General features: G+C 38.8%; 1 protein-coding gene across 2 annotated transcripts in view; it reads right to left on the bottom strand.

Moving 5' to 3' along the window:
* Positions 1-16,859, bottom strand: part of LOC124592273 (esterase FE4-like) — a 169,196-nt gene that overhangs the window by 40,055 nt on the left and 112,282 nt on the right. The window lies entirely within an intron of this gene.

Here is a 16,859-nt window from a genome sequence, read left to right as displayed (position 1 = left end):
GGCAAGAATGAGAACTGTTTTAAATACTTAAAATGGCGATGTTTTCCTACTTGAACAGTGTGCAATCATTTGTTTTCTGAATTTGCGTGGTGTGAAGCCAACTGAAATTCATCAACAGTTGAAGGAGACATGTGGTGATGGAGTTATGGATGTGTCAAAAGTGCGTTCGTGGGTGCGACAGTTTAATGAAGGCAGAACATCGTGTGACAACAAACCGAAACAACCTCGGGCTCGCACAAGCCGGAGAAAGTGGAGAGAATTGTTTTGGGGGATCGCCGAATGACTGTTGAACAGATCGCCTCCAGAGTTGGCATTTCTGTGGGTTCTGTGCACACAATCCTGCATGATGACCTGAAAATGCGAAAAGTGTCATCCAGGTGGGTGCCATGAATGCTGACGGATGACCACATGGCTGCCCGTGTGGCATGTTGCCAAGCAATGTTGACGCGCAACGACAGCATGAACGGGACTTTCTTTTCGTCGGTTGTGACAATGGATGAGACGTGGATGCCATTTCTCAATCCAGAAACAAAGCGCCAGTCAGCTCAATGGAAGCACACAGATTCACCGCCACCAAAAAAGTTTCGGGTAACAGCCAGTGCTGAAAAAATGATGGTGTCCATGTTCTGGGACAGCGAGGGCGTCCTTACCCATTGCGTTCCAAAGGGCACTACGGTAACAGGTGCATCCTATGAAAATGTTTTGAAGAACATATTCCTTCCTGCACTGCAACAAAAACATACGGGAAGGGCTGCACCCGCACATCGAGCTAACATTACGCAACAGTTTCTTCGTGATAACAACTTTGAAGTGATTCCTCATGCTCCCTACTCACCTGACCTGGCTCCTAGTGACTTTTGGCTTTTTCCAACAATGAAAGACACTCTCCGTGGCTACACATTCACCAGCCGTGCTGCTATTGCCTCAGCGATTTTCCAGTGGTCAAAACAGACTCCTAAAGAAGCCTTCGCCGCTGCCATGGAATCATGGCGTCAGCATTGTGAAAAATGTGTACGTCTGCAGGGTGATTACGTCGAGAAGTAATGCCAGTTTCATTGATTTTGGGTGAGTAGTTAATTATAAAAAAATCGGAGGCCTTAGAACTTGAATGCACCTCATACAGCACTAAGTTGGTACTACATCCAAAAGTTACATCACAACCTTTAGCGATAATATCTTGTGATGTGATTGGGTCATTCTGACTGCAAGAGGTAGATTTAAATATGTAATTGCCTTTTATGACATGTTTTCATAATACATTAAAATGAACCCAATAAGGTATGCTACTGCTAAGCCTATGATGAATCACCTAATTAAAGACCACATACCTAAGGTTGGTAAACTGAGTGCTATTATATCACATAATCATCATATTATGCCAGCAATGCTTGGAGGGAGTGTCTGCTAAAATTAGACAAACTATATCTTGATATCAGCTGAACGTATATTTAAAGACTTTAATAGATTTATTCACACTTATGCTGCAACCTAACAATATAAGTGGATAGAGTATGTGTAGGTCTTTGAAGAGATTCACAATAACATGCCACACTCAACCACCAGGTATACTCCAGTGGATATAAAATACAACATGCCTAAATCTAATGAGTGGATTAAACTTTTACTGATCTTGGTTGAGCTAAACAAAGATAGCAAGTTGTCATTGGATGACATGCATGAATCAGTAAAGCATACTGTGTGACTAAGGCAGGCCAAATTCGATCGTAAATTGGGCAGAACTGTGACTTATACCATAGGTGATAAGGTCGTATTAAGAAAACACCCTAAGTCATTGACTCTTAAGAGGTTGAACAAGAAATGACAACATGTTTACACCGGACCTTACCAGATCATTCACATTTTGCCTTAGGGAAGCTATTTGTTAGCTAATGTAGATAATGGGGGGCAACCCTAGGATTTGTGTCCTCTCAAAGATTTGAAGAAATTTTATGGATGAAACCTTTAGTAACAGTTAATGGAACACTCAATGGGAAGCTTTGCCTAAGCTGTTTCTTTTTTTTTTGTTGTTGGGCAGTATTGCAATGTTTTGTTTTAATGATGTTCTGACCTTAGTGGATATAAATGTATTCTTTGTTTAATAGTATAATAGTTAATGACAATGCCATCTGTTAATACTTTGTTCTATAATTGTTTGAGCGCCTCACTTTTAACTGTTAGGGAACAGAAACCTTAGATTAAGAACGAACAAACACAATGAGTTATTGAATTTATTTGTGTGTTAAATTGTCACAGTGCTGGTTGCCCAATGAAGTGTCGATTATTTCAATAGAGTTAAGCCCAAAACTGAATAGGAGAGAAAATATCAGCACAATCTGCTGGAAGTGAAGTAAGAGAGTCATTAATTCAATAGGACTGTGCCAAGAACTGAATAGGACAGAATCTCAGCATAATCTGCAGAAATTAAAGTGATTTGAGTATTAAGAATAATTGTGACACAGTGAAATATGTGCAAACAGTTAATGTCGGACACTAGTGGGAAAATTAATGCTGTGAACTATTAGAAAGGCTAAAAGACTGCCATGTATTAGTGAAGAAGAATATTGATTGTTGAGAATAAAATTTAATGAGTGACATTATATGTCATGTCTATATGTGTTCTTTATGTTCTATATTCATCTTTCTGGATCATGTGTGGTCACATACTACCCATTGCTAAGGCCGCAGCCCAAGTAACATGAGGGATTGCTGACGTTATCTGATGAGGTGAGTCATCTTTTGGCTGCACACCTTCAGATATGGTAACTACAAGCTACAAGATGTTCCACGATACAGGCGGAGGGTGTCGACATTGGGAGTTTGCTCGCCTTACAACCTAGAGGTGGAGTCAGAATGAACAAACAAGAACAATTTGCCTGAAGTTCATCACTCAAAGACATTATACAAGAAGTGTGCTGTTTGTTGGTGTCATCTGGAAATTTGCTTGTCAATTTAGTCAAGAATGTCAAGGAGGTCTACAAGCAGCATTGGTATGAATTAGATGAAGAATGTGAAGAAAAAAGATCCTATTGCAGAAGGTCAGCAGCTGTAGGCAATCAAAAGAATGCATTACAAAGCTTAACAATAGACACAAAAGAGTCAGTGAATGGAAGTTGAAGGTAACAAAAAATCTAAAATCATACATCATAAGGTGCAATCATCCAAGAAGCTATGAGATATGGTGGGCAAGAAGATACATTGTTATGATGGGCATGTTGCAGACTGTAAGAGGAGGCAACATGGATCAACTAATGAAAATGTTGTGCTATTTAGCCACTGAAGAGGCAGCACAACATAAACAGTCATGTTGCAAGCTACTAGAGGGGCAACATGAGTCGAACAATGAAAACATTGTGCTGCTTAGCTGTTAAAGAGGCAGCACAGCATATGTAATCATGTTCCAAGCTACAAGAAGAGGCAACAAAATATGATGTAGATTGCCCATATTCCCTATGTCCCATGGTTGCAATAGCACAGATGGTCTGCAGAACCCAAACAATCATTCTGTCCAGTATCTAAGATGAAATTTATAGTTAACTTTAAACTGACTTATTCAGTATAGAAATTAAATGAATGAAATATTTAACTAACATTAGGAAACATGGAAATATTTAAGAGTTAGATATACTTGGAAATATTTAAGAGTTAGACATACTTGGAAATATTTAAGAGTTAGACATACTTGGAAATATTTAAGAGTTAGACATACTTGGAAATATTTAAGTTAGTCTGTAATGAAGAATCTAGTATATAAGGAACATGTAAATAAAACTACTGTATAATTTTTGTAATCATGTCATATCACTCACTTATACACCACTGATTGATGACAAAACGGAAAGAAAGAAAAAGAAAAAATAAGGTTCCAAGCAAAGACCCAAAAGCCTGATCCATAAAAAAGAAACTAGAATCTCCAGTCCAAGCCAAATAATAGTTAACAAAGAACCCTAGCCCTCTGAGAGAAAATTTGAATAGGTGTAATATTAGCATATCTTGTGGTTACCTTAAATGATGAAAACTTGATTAAAATAACATAGTCCTCTTTGGGGAACTGTCTAACCCCCTTTTACAAGTCTGGAGTTTTTTTTAAATTAAAATTTATTTGAACTGACCATGAACAATCCTCATATTTCATTCAAAAGCAGAAAAATTAAATAGAGAATTATTTGCAAAGTAGCAAAGGGGTGTATTGAAAGAGTTTGCAATGACTGTCACTTTTGTTTCATAATTATTAAATAAACCCAATGCACATATTGTTAACGTCTTTCACACCTTTTAGCCTCTGGCATCTGTGAGTCTTTAGCATCTGGGAGTCCATGTGTTCAAGATTTTAGTATCAGAGGTTTTAGCATTGTTGTTATGAATATTAATGACTCTTGAGTGCATGTGCCACTGCAAGAAATAGTTAACCTTACTGGAAGCTGGTTTAATTAAAAATAAATTTCTTTGACTTTCAATTATAGACATTTATTATTGTGCTTAAGTATGAACATCCTTCAAAGTAAATCATATCAAATAAACTGTGAAATAAACTATGTGCCTTTGGAAGAAATTAATTTGGTGTACATATGCTATGCAAAGTCAAAGATATCAGTTCATTTTTGAAGATGAATCAGTCACCTAATAACTGTTAATGAGCATCTTTGGTGGCAATCACTAAACAACGCAGCTATCTGTTGGTAATAATTTGAATTTAAATTGACTGCAATGACAGACAGTGTTGTGTCCCCTAACTTTCATATATCTCAACAAGGTGAAGAATACTGGCTGGGTGCAGAAAAAGGACATCACACTTTCGCTGACCATGGAAGTGTCAATTGGCAGCCATAGGAGACATGACAATGCTTCCACAGTTCACAATTTTCCCATGGACTCATCACAAAGCACAGGAGACAGCTGCAGATGCAGATTTAGGCATTGTGCTGAATTACACGTGCATAGGGTGGCCAAGGAGAGTGAAAGACATTACTCAGCTGGAAGTATGTTGATACTTCTCAGAAGTCAGTCTTATCAGTACTGTGTGGTGTTTTAGTGTTACACACCAGGAATGAATGTGCTCAGATCATCATCCCATGCACCTTTCGGCACAAGGTTTTAAGGTTGTTGCATCAGGGACACTGGGCTATTGTGAGGGCAAAGCAGCTCGCTTGACCCCATTGTTCTTAGCCAGGGATGAACACCCAGACTGAAGACATGATGTCATGCTGCGCTACTTGCATGGAGTAACAGGTGGCTCTACCTCAATGCTTTTCAAACTGGCCACACACCAGTGGTCCACTGAAATGCATCCATATTGATTTCTGTGGACCTTTCCAGAACACCCAATGGCTTTAAGTAATGGCTACCTTAAGTCATTTTGCCTTTGTGATTTCCATGAACTCTACCCCATCGGCCAGCACTATCAGAACACTCACTCCAATTTTTTGCACTGAAAGCCTGTCAGAAGTGTTAGTGTCTGATAATGGACTCCAGTTCACATCACAGGAATTTGAACAATTTTGCATGGCCAATTGTGTTGGACATATGATTGCAGCACCATTCCACTCACAATCAAATGGTGAAGCTGAACATTTTGTGTGAACATTCAAGATGCAAATGAGCGGTTCCCATGGAACTCACTCACAGGAGCAGGCCTTGCATCAGTTCCGGTCCACCTACTATATTATGCCTTCAAACCTTCCCTGGCTGAACTCTTGTAATGGCATTGCACCCTGCTTCATCTGCTGCAACCACCACCGTCAAGTACCGGTCAGTACAAAGATTCTCATTTTCAGATCCAAGACACAGTACTCTTCAGGATCTATCTGCCTGGACACCATTGGTAACAGGAGGCCATTTCATGTGTCCTTTGACAACATGTTCTTGGTTTTTCCCCTACAGGGTTGGTGCTCAAAAGATACTGGAACCAGCATCACCTTCTGAGACTCCATGATCCTGCCATTACTTTCCAGTTTACAGATTCAGCACACAACCAGGAGCCAGGGTCGCAGCTGTCTGCATCTCAGCCCAAGGCACTTCCCATGGAGGTGGACGCACCCTCTCCTCCAATGCCACTATCACAGCAGCCCAAGTCAGCTTGGACAATGCCTCTGTGCCCAGCCACCTTCCTCTCAATGGGTGGGGGAGGAGTCCTCCAGCATTCAAGACTCTGGCCCTGGATGTAGGTCTGTTCCCTCCTGCACTTTGCCAGGTGTTCCTGTGGAGGCTCAGGGCAACAGCTAGGGTGTGGAACTGAGTCTGTTGCTGGCTGCAGTCATGGTTCCCATCCTATCTGCTGTGCCTGTACCCACACATCCACTTCACTATCAGTTTTCACCACAACCATGGCCATGAGTCTTTTTTTTGGAGGAGGAGGGGGGGTGGGGGTGTTGTGAACACCGCACACACAACCATGCAGCACCACAAGCACCAATAGTTTGACAACTCACTCCAGAGATGGCATATAGCCCAACGATTGCTGTACCAATTTGTTACCACCAAAGAAGGGATATGCACTGGTGCCACAGCAGAGCAGGCAGTTCCAAGTCAGCTTGACTACCAAGAGGAGCACCTTCTACTTGTGTACTTCATGCCACATCAGCACCTTCTAGTGACTCCACATCTGCTCATCTTCAGTGAACATTCTAATGGGGCAAGAACTGTTTACTATCCAGCCTTAGCTTCTGGAATAGTAGTTGAACTACAGGATCTGCTGGCTGAGCTGATCTGTAGTCATCAACAAATGTGTGTGTGTGTTTTCTTGTCACTAATCGTTATCAGTGTCTCAGTGTTCTCTCCTGTCATTGTTTTCCTCAGTGCACTATGAACAGTTGAAGGTGGTAATCTCCTCCTGTGGTTGTATCAAAAGTGTAATAGAACAGTAATAGTTCCTCTAAAGATTGCTGCAGACATGATTAGTCAGTACAATTCTGTACCTTTTGGAAAACTGTACTTTCACATTGCTCATCACTATATGTATGTGAAATCATGGCTTTGCTTGTTACTATAGAGTTTCTATATTACTTTGGGATATTAACCATTCCTATTTTATTCATGCTGCATGCTTATTGTTTTTTGTGATGTTAGCTTGTTCATGCAATTTAAATGTAATGTCATGACTGGTTGACTGCATCACGTGTCATGTACTCTGATTCTGGGCTGTGACTGGCAAATGGGATCATGTGTCCTGTGGTCTGGCTGACAACAGCAACCTGCACAGCAAAACTTCAATCTCAATGTGTCCAAAGGGAATGGGCTATATTTAGGCTATTTTGTATTTATGCTTTTACATTATGAAAATGTACAGTTTAAATGATGCCTTGCTTAAAAATATCTACAAAACACATCACTTTCAGTACAGTTTCTTTTTCTAAAATGAACTGCAGTGTGACTTCTGTGTAGGGTAATGGTATTGATCAAGATAATGAGGCAGCTGGACTATTTATTAACTCCATGAAAGCATTTGACTTAGTACTGCAATAGTGCTTATTAGCAGAAGTATGATTTTTTTTAGTACTGCTTCCTCCTCAGTGTCTTAGTGTCTGTCTTGCATTACAGTTCAGTGACAAGTTTTTTAAATGATGAACAGAACATTTTATCAGTTTTGACTCCAAATGGAATATTGTGCTCAGCAACTGCATTTAATTAAAGTTGGTAAATGTACAGCAATCAGTTTCTAATATTTATTAGCGACTGAGTGCTGTACATTTCTCAACTTTACAACACTGTATACCTGAATACATTACCTTTTCACATTTATTGATGTTAATAATATAGTAATGAACAGCTTGTATTCAATAATTCAAACAGTTTATATATCACAGGTCAGCACATACACTAATGTTATGATAGAGTGGCATCATCTTTACAATGCGCTTCTGCTATCAAGTTCTCACTAACAGGCAGTTTTAGTTACTTAGCCACTGCCTGTGGTAGCTATTCATGACATAACTTATTGCATGGTGTTTACAACTGAGTACCTAATCTATTACATAGTGATGCTAACTTCCATCTGATACACAAGAAAGTTTACATTTCAGCAACTAACCATGGACTGACCACTAATGACAGAGGTGCGCACATTGTTGATGATACTGCAGACTGCCTAAAGCATTGTCCTGCACATGAACTTGTAAAAATCAAAATTTATTAAAAACAAAGATGATGTGACTTATCAAACAAAAGTGCTGGCGCTTTCGTTTGGTAAGTCACATCATCTTTGTTTTTAGATATATTTTTTCCACGTGGAATGTTTCCCTCTATTATATCAAAATTTATTAATACATTTTTAACAGTAAATAAAGGAGAGCAAAACTGAAGGTGACAAAATTATAAGCAGCAAATGAGCAAGTCTTAAACTATGATGTATATTACCAGAAAAGGGCAGAATTAGAAGTACTTTATGTCAACTGTTTCTACTTCTATGGGGATTCACAGAGCCCACCATAAGTTGTTAAAAAATGCAATTTTCCAAATTGAACAGTTAGCAAACTAACAAGCTCTTCTAGTATTTTCAGTAATCAAAAATAATGTATATTCTTTTAAATTTGAGGGATATTCAGAAAGTAAATGTATTAGATATTTATATTTAAAAAATGTGTGTGAAAAAAGTTGCAAGATATTGTTGATAAATTTGATAAGTGTTCTTATACATAACTGCCATTCCATTCAATGCATGTGGTGAGCTGTGGCACAAGCTTCTCTGTGCACTCCTTGAGAACTCTCCCACCAGTTCCTCCACCCTCTACAGAACTTCTCTCTGCATCTGCTTGTCAGATGACCATTTAATTCTATTCATGTGTGCCTTCAGGGAGGTAAAAATATGATAATCTGTAGGCACCAAGTCAGGGGAATGTGCGGTGTGATTTAAATCATCCCAATCAAAATGAATCCAAAAGCACCTCAGTGGCTACGGCTGAGTAAGGATGGGCATTGTCATGCAACAAGTACACTCCTCTCATTAGCATTCCCCTCCTATTGTTTTAAATGTTCCTTTTGGGTTGTTTTAGGGTCTCATTTTATCGTGGTGTGTTGATGGTCTCACTCCGAGTCATAAATCTGACCAAAATTATGCCTTTTTGGTCACAAAAGAGTGAGGTGTGGCTTTGAATTTTTTGGCAGATGGGGGAATTGGTGTGTCACCACAGTCATGACTGTCTTTTTGCCTCAGGCATGTAATGAGCCACCCAAATTTTATCTGTAGTCACAACAAAACTCTTAGAACCCTCAACTTCCAATTCAAGTTGCTCAAGAAACTTTGTGGGCACTATTGACCCAATTTTTCTTATGCTGCCCTGTCAGTTGTTTTGGGACCCATCTTATGCACAGCTTCCAGTATTCCAGTGTTCCTGTGAGTGTCTCTTATATGAGAGTTCTGGAGAGGTATGGAAACACCACAGAAATTTCATCCACATGAGAAGAGGCAAGCACATTTTTTTGTCTCGGTATTTTTTTTTTTTCATACACTATGAAAATGAAATATAATAGTGTACTTAAGTACCCAGTGAGTGCATAGTAATTTCATATTCATAAATATCCGTAGTCCAATTAAATTGCATTGTTCATTACATATTACTTGCTAATGTAGTTGAACTGATCTAATTAGTTAACTCAGAAATTTCATTAATTATGAAATACTGTTAATTGAAAAGATTCATACAGTACATTATTACATATTTAGTGGGCAGTGGGAAACATATTTTGGCATATAAATGCTTAACATAAAATCCTGAATATACTCTTTTTTTTTAATTCTGACGAAATAATAAAATGCCGAGTATACTCGGGCTTATCATTTATGAATGGCACATATTTTAAAAGGCCGAATTTACTCATTCTATCTTGTGTTTTGACAGTTCCTTGATATTTTCAGTAGATGTCACTGTGGTGTGTTACTCTGAAATGTATATTTCTGGCAAGAGATGTCTCTAAATCAGGAAGTTGTACTAGCGATCACTCTACAATCTGTTCTTGCAGTTTGCCTGTTATTTCCTCACATTTTATGAAAATGGAGATTGAAGGTGAGTTTGATATTCAATTTAGTGGGTCTGGGAGTTTTGAAGATAGCTATGAAGAGAGTTCGGAAGAAGGAAGTGATGAATCAATTTCTTCCGAGTGTGACATTGCGAGCACCATAGTGTGGTACAAGATAGATCCGTCTAAGCCAGTGCCACCTGCTCCACCACGTTTTCGTTTTACAGGTAAACCTCAAATTAATTGTGAACCCTGTATTGAAGATGTCTTGCATTTCTTGGACAGTTCATTGATGATGGATACATGCAAATTTTGGTTACTGAGACCAAAAAATATGCAATACAAACAAACGTCCCGCCATGGAAGCCAACAACAATTGATGAGATGTACATATTTGTTGCTGTAATATTGTTACAAAGCATTGTGAAAAAACCTAAATATCAGATGCACTGGAAAAAAAGAGCTACATTAGCCTCACCAATTTTAGAGGGGTTCTACCATTCAAGGGGTTTGTCAATTTGAAGAAGAACTTACACTTTTTGGACAATGCAACCTATAACGCAGAAAGCCATCCACAACCCAAACTGAATAAAGTATGTCCTATTGTGAGCTACTTGTCATCTAAATTTAGAAACAACTGTGTTCCAGAAAGAGATGTCACCATAGATGAAAGCCTGCTGTTATATAAAGGGTGACAGGGGTGGATCCAGTATTTGCCACTCAAGAGAGCTAAGTTTGGCATAAAAACATTCATGTTGTGTGAGTCACAGACTGGATATGTTTTGTCCCTAATTATTTACATTGGCCAGGGCACTACATTTGAGGAAGAATACAAGGATCTGCCAATGTCGCCACAAATTGTAATGACACTAATGCAGCCTTGCTAAATATGGGATACTGTTTGACTCTAGATAATTATTATAGTTCTCCCCAGCTTGCTGACCTTCTGCTAGCAAAAAGAACAGATATGTATGGCATCATGCGTCCTAAAAGAAAAGAAATGCCGCCTTCTTTCCGGACCAAGAAACTGAAGAAAGGGGAGGTTGCAGCATTCCAGCGAGGTAAACTGACTGCACTGAAATGGAAAGATAAGAGAGACATCTGCATGCTGTCCACTATTCACAATGCAGAAATACAAACACGGAAATAAGATACAAATATACTGCCAAACCAGTGGCTGTATTTTCTTATAATGACACACTGCGGGGTGTGGATAAAGTTTATCAGCACATCGCAAACAATCCATTGCCACGCAAGAGGGGTAAAAAGTATTACAAGAAGATATTTTTTCATCTATTGGAACTAGCAGAATGGAATGCCTTTGTCCTATATAAAAAACATGGAGGAAAGCTCACTCCCCTTGACTTTTGTGTGACTGTTGCTGAACAGCTCATTGACAAACATCAGGTGAAGGAATGTTCACCCAAAGCAGCGGACCGTCCATCAGCAAAATCAACCCCAACGCAACTTTTTGGATGTCATTTTCCATCTACGATTCCTCCAACCGAGAAGAAGCAGCAGAATCCAACAAGAATGTGTAGGATGTGCGGTAGCGTGCATGATGCCAGAGGGAAGAAGGCACAGAGGGAATCAAGATACATGTGTAAAGACTGTGGTGTAGCTTTGTGTATTGATCCTTGCTTCAGGGTATTTCACACAGCCACAAACATATAAACAATGGCTCTAAATTTTAATGGTTAGTGTTGCTGTTCACGTTTAGTGCTTCGATGCACAGAATTTCTGTAATTTTAAGAAGAAAAAAAAGGTTAAGCCTACGAGTATACTCACGATTTTAAACCAGGGGCTATTTAGAGATGAAAATGTTTATTGTTAAGCACCTAAAAAATAATTTCATTGTTACTGTCATTATTGTGCTTCACTGAATATTTCATTTTGGCAATAAAAAATTTGTTGAAAAAAGAACAATCATATTGTAAATAATACCTATGTTAAGAGGTTAATGCATATTATTTGAAACTGCGTAACTCCAACTTTTCCACAAGGTATCTAAAATTGTCTAAAACTAATTATCTTCTGAATATTAAAGTATTAGACCATTGCCAACTTCAATTACAAATTATGTTGAAATTATTGTTAGATTCTGAACTTTGGCATTACAATGCTGTTCATATATTTTTATGATCCATTTGATGTGCAGCATTTGTTAATTAACTCACTAATTAGTAAGTTAATATTTTAAGGGTCATAAAATATTTTATTTACGGTGGCACCCAACAATAAGTAGTAGTGTGAAATATGTTGCTCATAGTCAAAACTATATATAGGGCTAGCACATCTGAGGTCAGGCAGTCTGTGGCTGAGAGTAAAGGAAGCAACACCAATGCCTCCGGTCATGAGCAAAATGCCATAGTACAACAACTAACATTCTGAAATATTTGCATATAATGCATACAGTTCGTTTTCTTCACTCATAGATTTAATTCATGACTTCTGTGATGGTAATTACTAATTAATTCTGAGTGAGAACTTACTAGAGACACACAGTGATCATTGACACCTATAAACAATGACTGGTTAGCAGGGCAGTGCTGATGGACTTGCTGATTATTTTTGTGCACTATCTTAATTGTATTGAGTTCCTTAAACACGTATGAGGACAATGATATGGTGAACTGATACGCAAAATGAATCGTTTTGAACCACTGGACTATGTTGTACGATTACTGCACTAGGACAATTGAACCACCTATGAACTGCTGCAGTAGATAGCAATCTGCTTTCTTTTATTTTTAACTGTATGTGAGTCCTGAAACTTGCAATATCAGCAAATGCTTTACATCAAGAGTGTAATTAAAGTGTTTTAAATCTACCGCTTGTACAGACCACAGTATTGCTATAGATTATTAGTAGAACTAACATCTTTCAGCCAGTTTTAGAGCCTGTGCAGCTACCAAGAAGAACAAAGGTGGTTTATGCAGAAGGGAGCAGTTTGTTCCACACTGTAATTCAGCAGTCTTCATGAACAGTTTCCTCAAACTTTTGCACCAACTTTTCAGTCAGAACATAAGTCTGCCTCCACTAAACTCCCTACATCACTTAAACACACTCATTCTGTTCATAACACATTTGCCATAAACTGTTTTGACTAATGGAAAAATTTTGGTATTTGTTATCCTTTCCACAAGTAGGAAGCAGATCACCGCGTGTGGCTCACACTTAGCAGGATTTCTTATCAACATCTTTCGCACAAATGGACACTACAACATGACTTTACTACTGTGTTCCTTCAATGATCACTGTTCTGGTCTGTGGAACTCCCTCCTCCCTTTCTTTCTCTGCCAATCGATGTTGCCAACCCTCAAAAAACCAGAAGCCACAGCCTGTTTTGGTCACAGTACACTTACTTTCTGAACATTTCTCAAACTGTTTCCAGGGAAACTAACTTAAATTTTTATCAGCAACCAGGAAATTATGGCATGAATAATAACAATAAAAACAGTTTCTGTTCCTGTGTTATCCAAGGACAGAGACTTTAATGCTACTGACAGACCTCTGAAATGACCAGAATTTCATGGGATTCTGTGAGAGATTCTTTGATAAGTATCTACTATGATTGTTGTTGAAGGCATCACATGATGTTATTTTGATATCCAAACATGTTTTCTTTAGCATCAATCTACTTATAAACCCTATGCTCTGTTTTATACCTATTGTGCAACAGTCACTGTTTCTTTAGAAGTTTCTTTACAAAGAGTATGCCATGGAGGGTCCCTCCCACCATGAACTGTTTTACTAGATAACCTATGTACCCAATGTTCAATTAACTAATCTCTAAAATGTAGCTGCAGTTCCTCTATGCACTTTGCCCTAAATATAAATGTTTCCAGTCCAATGTAGATTGTTATGAAAGTTAATGACACCTGGCTGAGCATGTTAGGCAGTTTGTATGTTTCCAGAATGAGATTTTCACTCTGCAGCAGAGTGTGCAACAATATCTGCCAGGGCATTTCAGTTTCAGTTTGTATATTGTTTTATAATAGTTTTGTACTGTACTAATTTATTATTTATGTATAAAATGAAAACAAAACTAGTTCTAGTGAAACTGACACTCTGAACAGTAAAAAAACTGTATGGTGCAATTCAGCACCAAACATTAAAAGAGTCAGATATCAAAGTATATGGTAAGCAGCTGATACATTCACACTCTTTGAATTAAATTTGTACAAGTAATTCAGCTAGAATATGTATGTTGATTTCCAATCAAACAAGTTAAACAGTCATGCATTTACATTTCAAATACAGGGTATCTCAAAAGGTTAAGTTTAACTTAAATGTGTTTTAACACCTTGTTTGGTTTATGTGACAGACAAACTAGCAAAGTTGTGTTTGCGTGTGTTCCAGATTGTCTTGAGTGAAGCACGATGACAACATTTCAAGAAAGGCTCAGTATGTGGAATGGTTTATTCAGTCCAAATTGGACATGCAGGTTCAAAGGAACTTACAAATGCAATAAACAAAGCAAATCACCCTCAAAAATGTGTATACACCAGTGGTACATGAACGTAATGCAACAGGAAGTGTTGATATGAAGCATCATACTTTATGACATGGAAAAAGTGAAGTCAACAAAGAATTGATATGGTTGGATTTTCAGTGTTCACTGCAGATGTGTGTTTGGAAGGTGTTTCAGGAGCTGCAAATCGCTAGGGCAACCATGCACTGGGTCCTTTGAAAATGGTTGCCGATGTATCTATACCAATTGCAGCTGTTGTACACGTTGAAATCAGCATACTGTGATGAAAAACATATTTAACAGCCCAAAAGTGAATGTGTGATGGTGTTTGATAGTTGATCATATTGTGGGATCATTTTATTCTTCAGAAAAAAAACAGTTAATTCTAACAATTACCTTGATATGCAGGAGCTGTTTGCACTGTCATAACTGGTTGACTGCCAACACACAGTATTTTTCTAACAAGGCAGTGCACTGCCACACTGGTCTCAGACTGTGTGAAATTTTCTAAACCGAGTGTTTCTAGATCATTGGACTGGCCAGGGTTGTCCATTCCCTGGCTTCCTAGATCACCTGTCATTACATTGATGGATTCATTTCATTTGGGGTACAGAGTCTACCAAATGCCTGTCAATTATTTAAAGAACCAAATCAATACTACCATAGCTACAATTAATGCAGATATTTTGTGCCAAGTGTGGGTAGAGCTGGCTGCTGTGCATGCTACCAATGGAAAATTAACTGAATGTCATATAAACTGTGAGATAGTGTGTCACATAAGCCAAACATGGTGACTAAAATTATTTGAGGACAACCATTTTGGCCATAACTTCATTTTTTAGTACAAGTGTAAATTCTGTGATATTAAAAAAATGCACCTACAGTATTTGTTCTTGCTACTTGAGCAACATCTCACTATTGTGGGGATTAACTGCCAAATGAAGCCTGCCTCTGTGCCTACAGCTCAAAGCATCGAGGTGCAAAGTAGTTCCAAGCACCTTACCAGATTGCATGTGTAAGGAATTTTGCAAATGATGACAGACATAAATTTTCAGGAAAACTATGTTTCTTCACTTGTCAGTAGTTGTAAATATGTTTGTTCTAATAATTAAATTTAATTAAAATTAGTAAGTAGTCAAATTACATGAAATTCACTAATACTCCATGAAAATATATGTGGCTTTTTTCAAATTACACTACTGGCCATTAAAATTGCTGCACCAAGAAGAAATGCAGATGATAAACGGGTATTCATTGGACAAATATATTATACTAGAACAGACGTGATTACATTTTCATGCAATTTGTGTGCATAGATCCTGAGAAATCAGTACCCAGAACAAATACCTCTGGGCATAATAATGGCCTTGATACGCCTGGGCATTGAGTAAAACAGAGCTTGGATGCTGTGTACAGGTACAACTGCCCATGCAGCTTCAACATGATACCATAGTTCATCAAGAGAAGTGACTGGCGTATTGTGGCGAGCCGGTTGCTCAGTCACCATGGACCAGACATTTTCAATTGGTGAGAGATCTGGAGAATGTGCTGGCCAGTGCAGCAGTCGAACATTTTCTGTATCCAGAAAGGCCCGTACAGGACCTGCAATGTGCGGTCGTGCATTATCCTGCTGAAATGTAGGGTTTCGCAGGGATCGAATGAAGGGTAGAGCCAAGGTTCGTAACACATCTGAAATGTAATGTCCACTGTTCAAAGTGCCGTCAATGCGAACAGGAGGTGACTGAGACGTATAACCAATGGCACCCCATACCATCACGCCGGGTGACACGCCAGTATGGCAATGACAAATACACGCTTCCAATGTGCGTTCACCGCGATGTCACCAAACACGGATGCGACCATCATGATGTTGTAAACTGAACCTGGATTCATCCGAAAAAATGACATTTTGCCATTCGTGCACCCAGGTTCGTCGTTCAGTACACCACCACAGGTGCTCCTGTCTGTGATGCAGTGTCAAGGGTAACCACAGCCATGGTCTCCGAGCTGATAGTCCATGCTGCTGCAAATGTCATCTAACTGTTCGTGCAGATGGTTGTTGTCTTGCAAATGTCCCCGTCTGTTGACTCAGGGATCAAGACGTGGCTGCACGATCCATTACAGCCATGCAGATAAGATGCCTGTCATCTCAACTGCCAGTGATACGAGGCCGCTGGGATCCAGCACGGTGTTCCGTATTACCCTCCTGAACCCACCAATTCCATATTCTGCTAACCGTCATTGGATCTCTACCAATGCGAGCAGCAATGTCGTGATACAATAAACTGCAATAGTGATAGGCTACAATCCAACCTTTATCAAAGTTGGAAATGTGATGGTACGCATTTCTCCTCCTCACATGAGGCATCACACCAACGTTTCACCAGGCAATGCCGGTCAACTGCTGTTTGTGTAAGAGAAATCGGTTGGAAACTTT

This window comes from Schistocerca americana, chromosome 2 (genome assembly GCF_021461395.2).
Source record: "Schistocerca americana isolate TAMUIC-IGC-003095 chromosome 2, iqSchAmer2.1, whole genome shotgun sequence".
NCBI lineage: Eukaryota > Metazoa > Arthropoda > Insecta > Orthoptera > Acrididae > Schistocerca > Schistocerca americana.
This window is presented reverse-complemented; position numbering and strand designations above follow the sequence as displayed.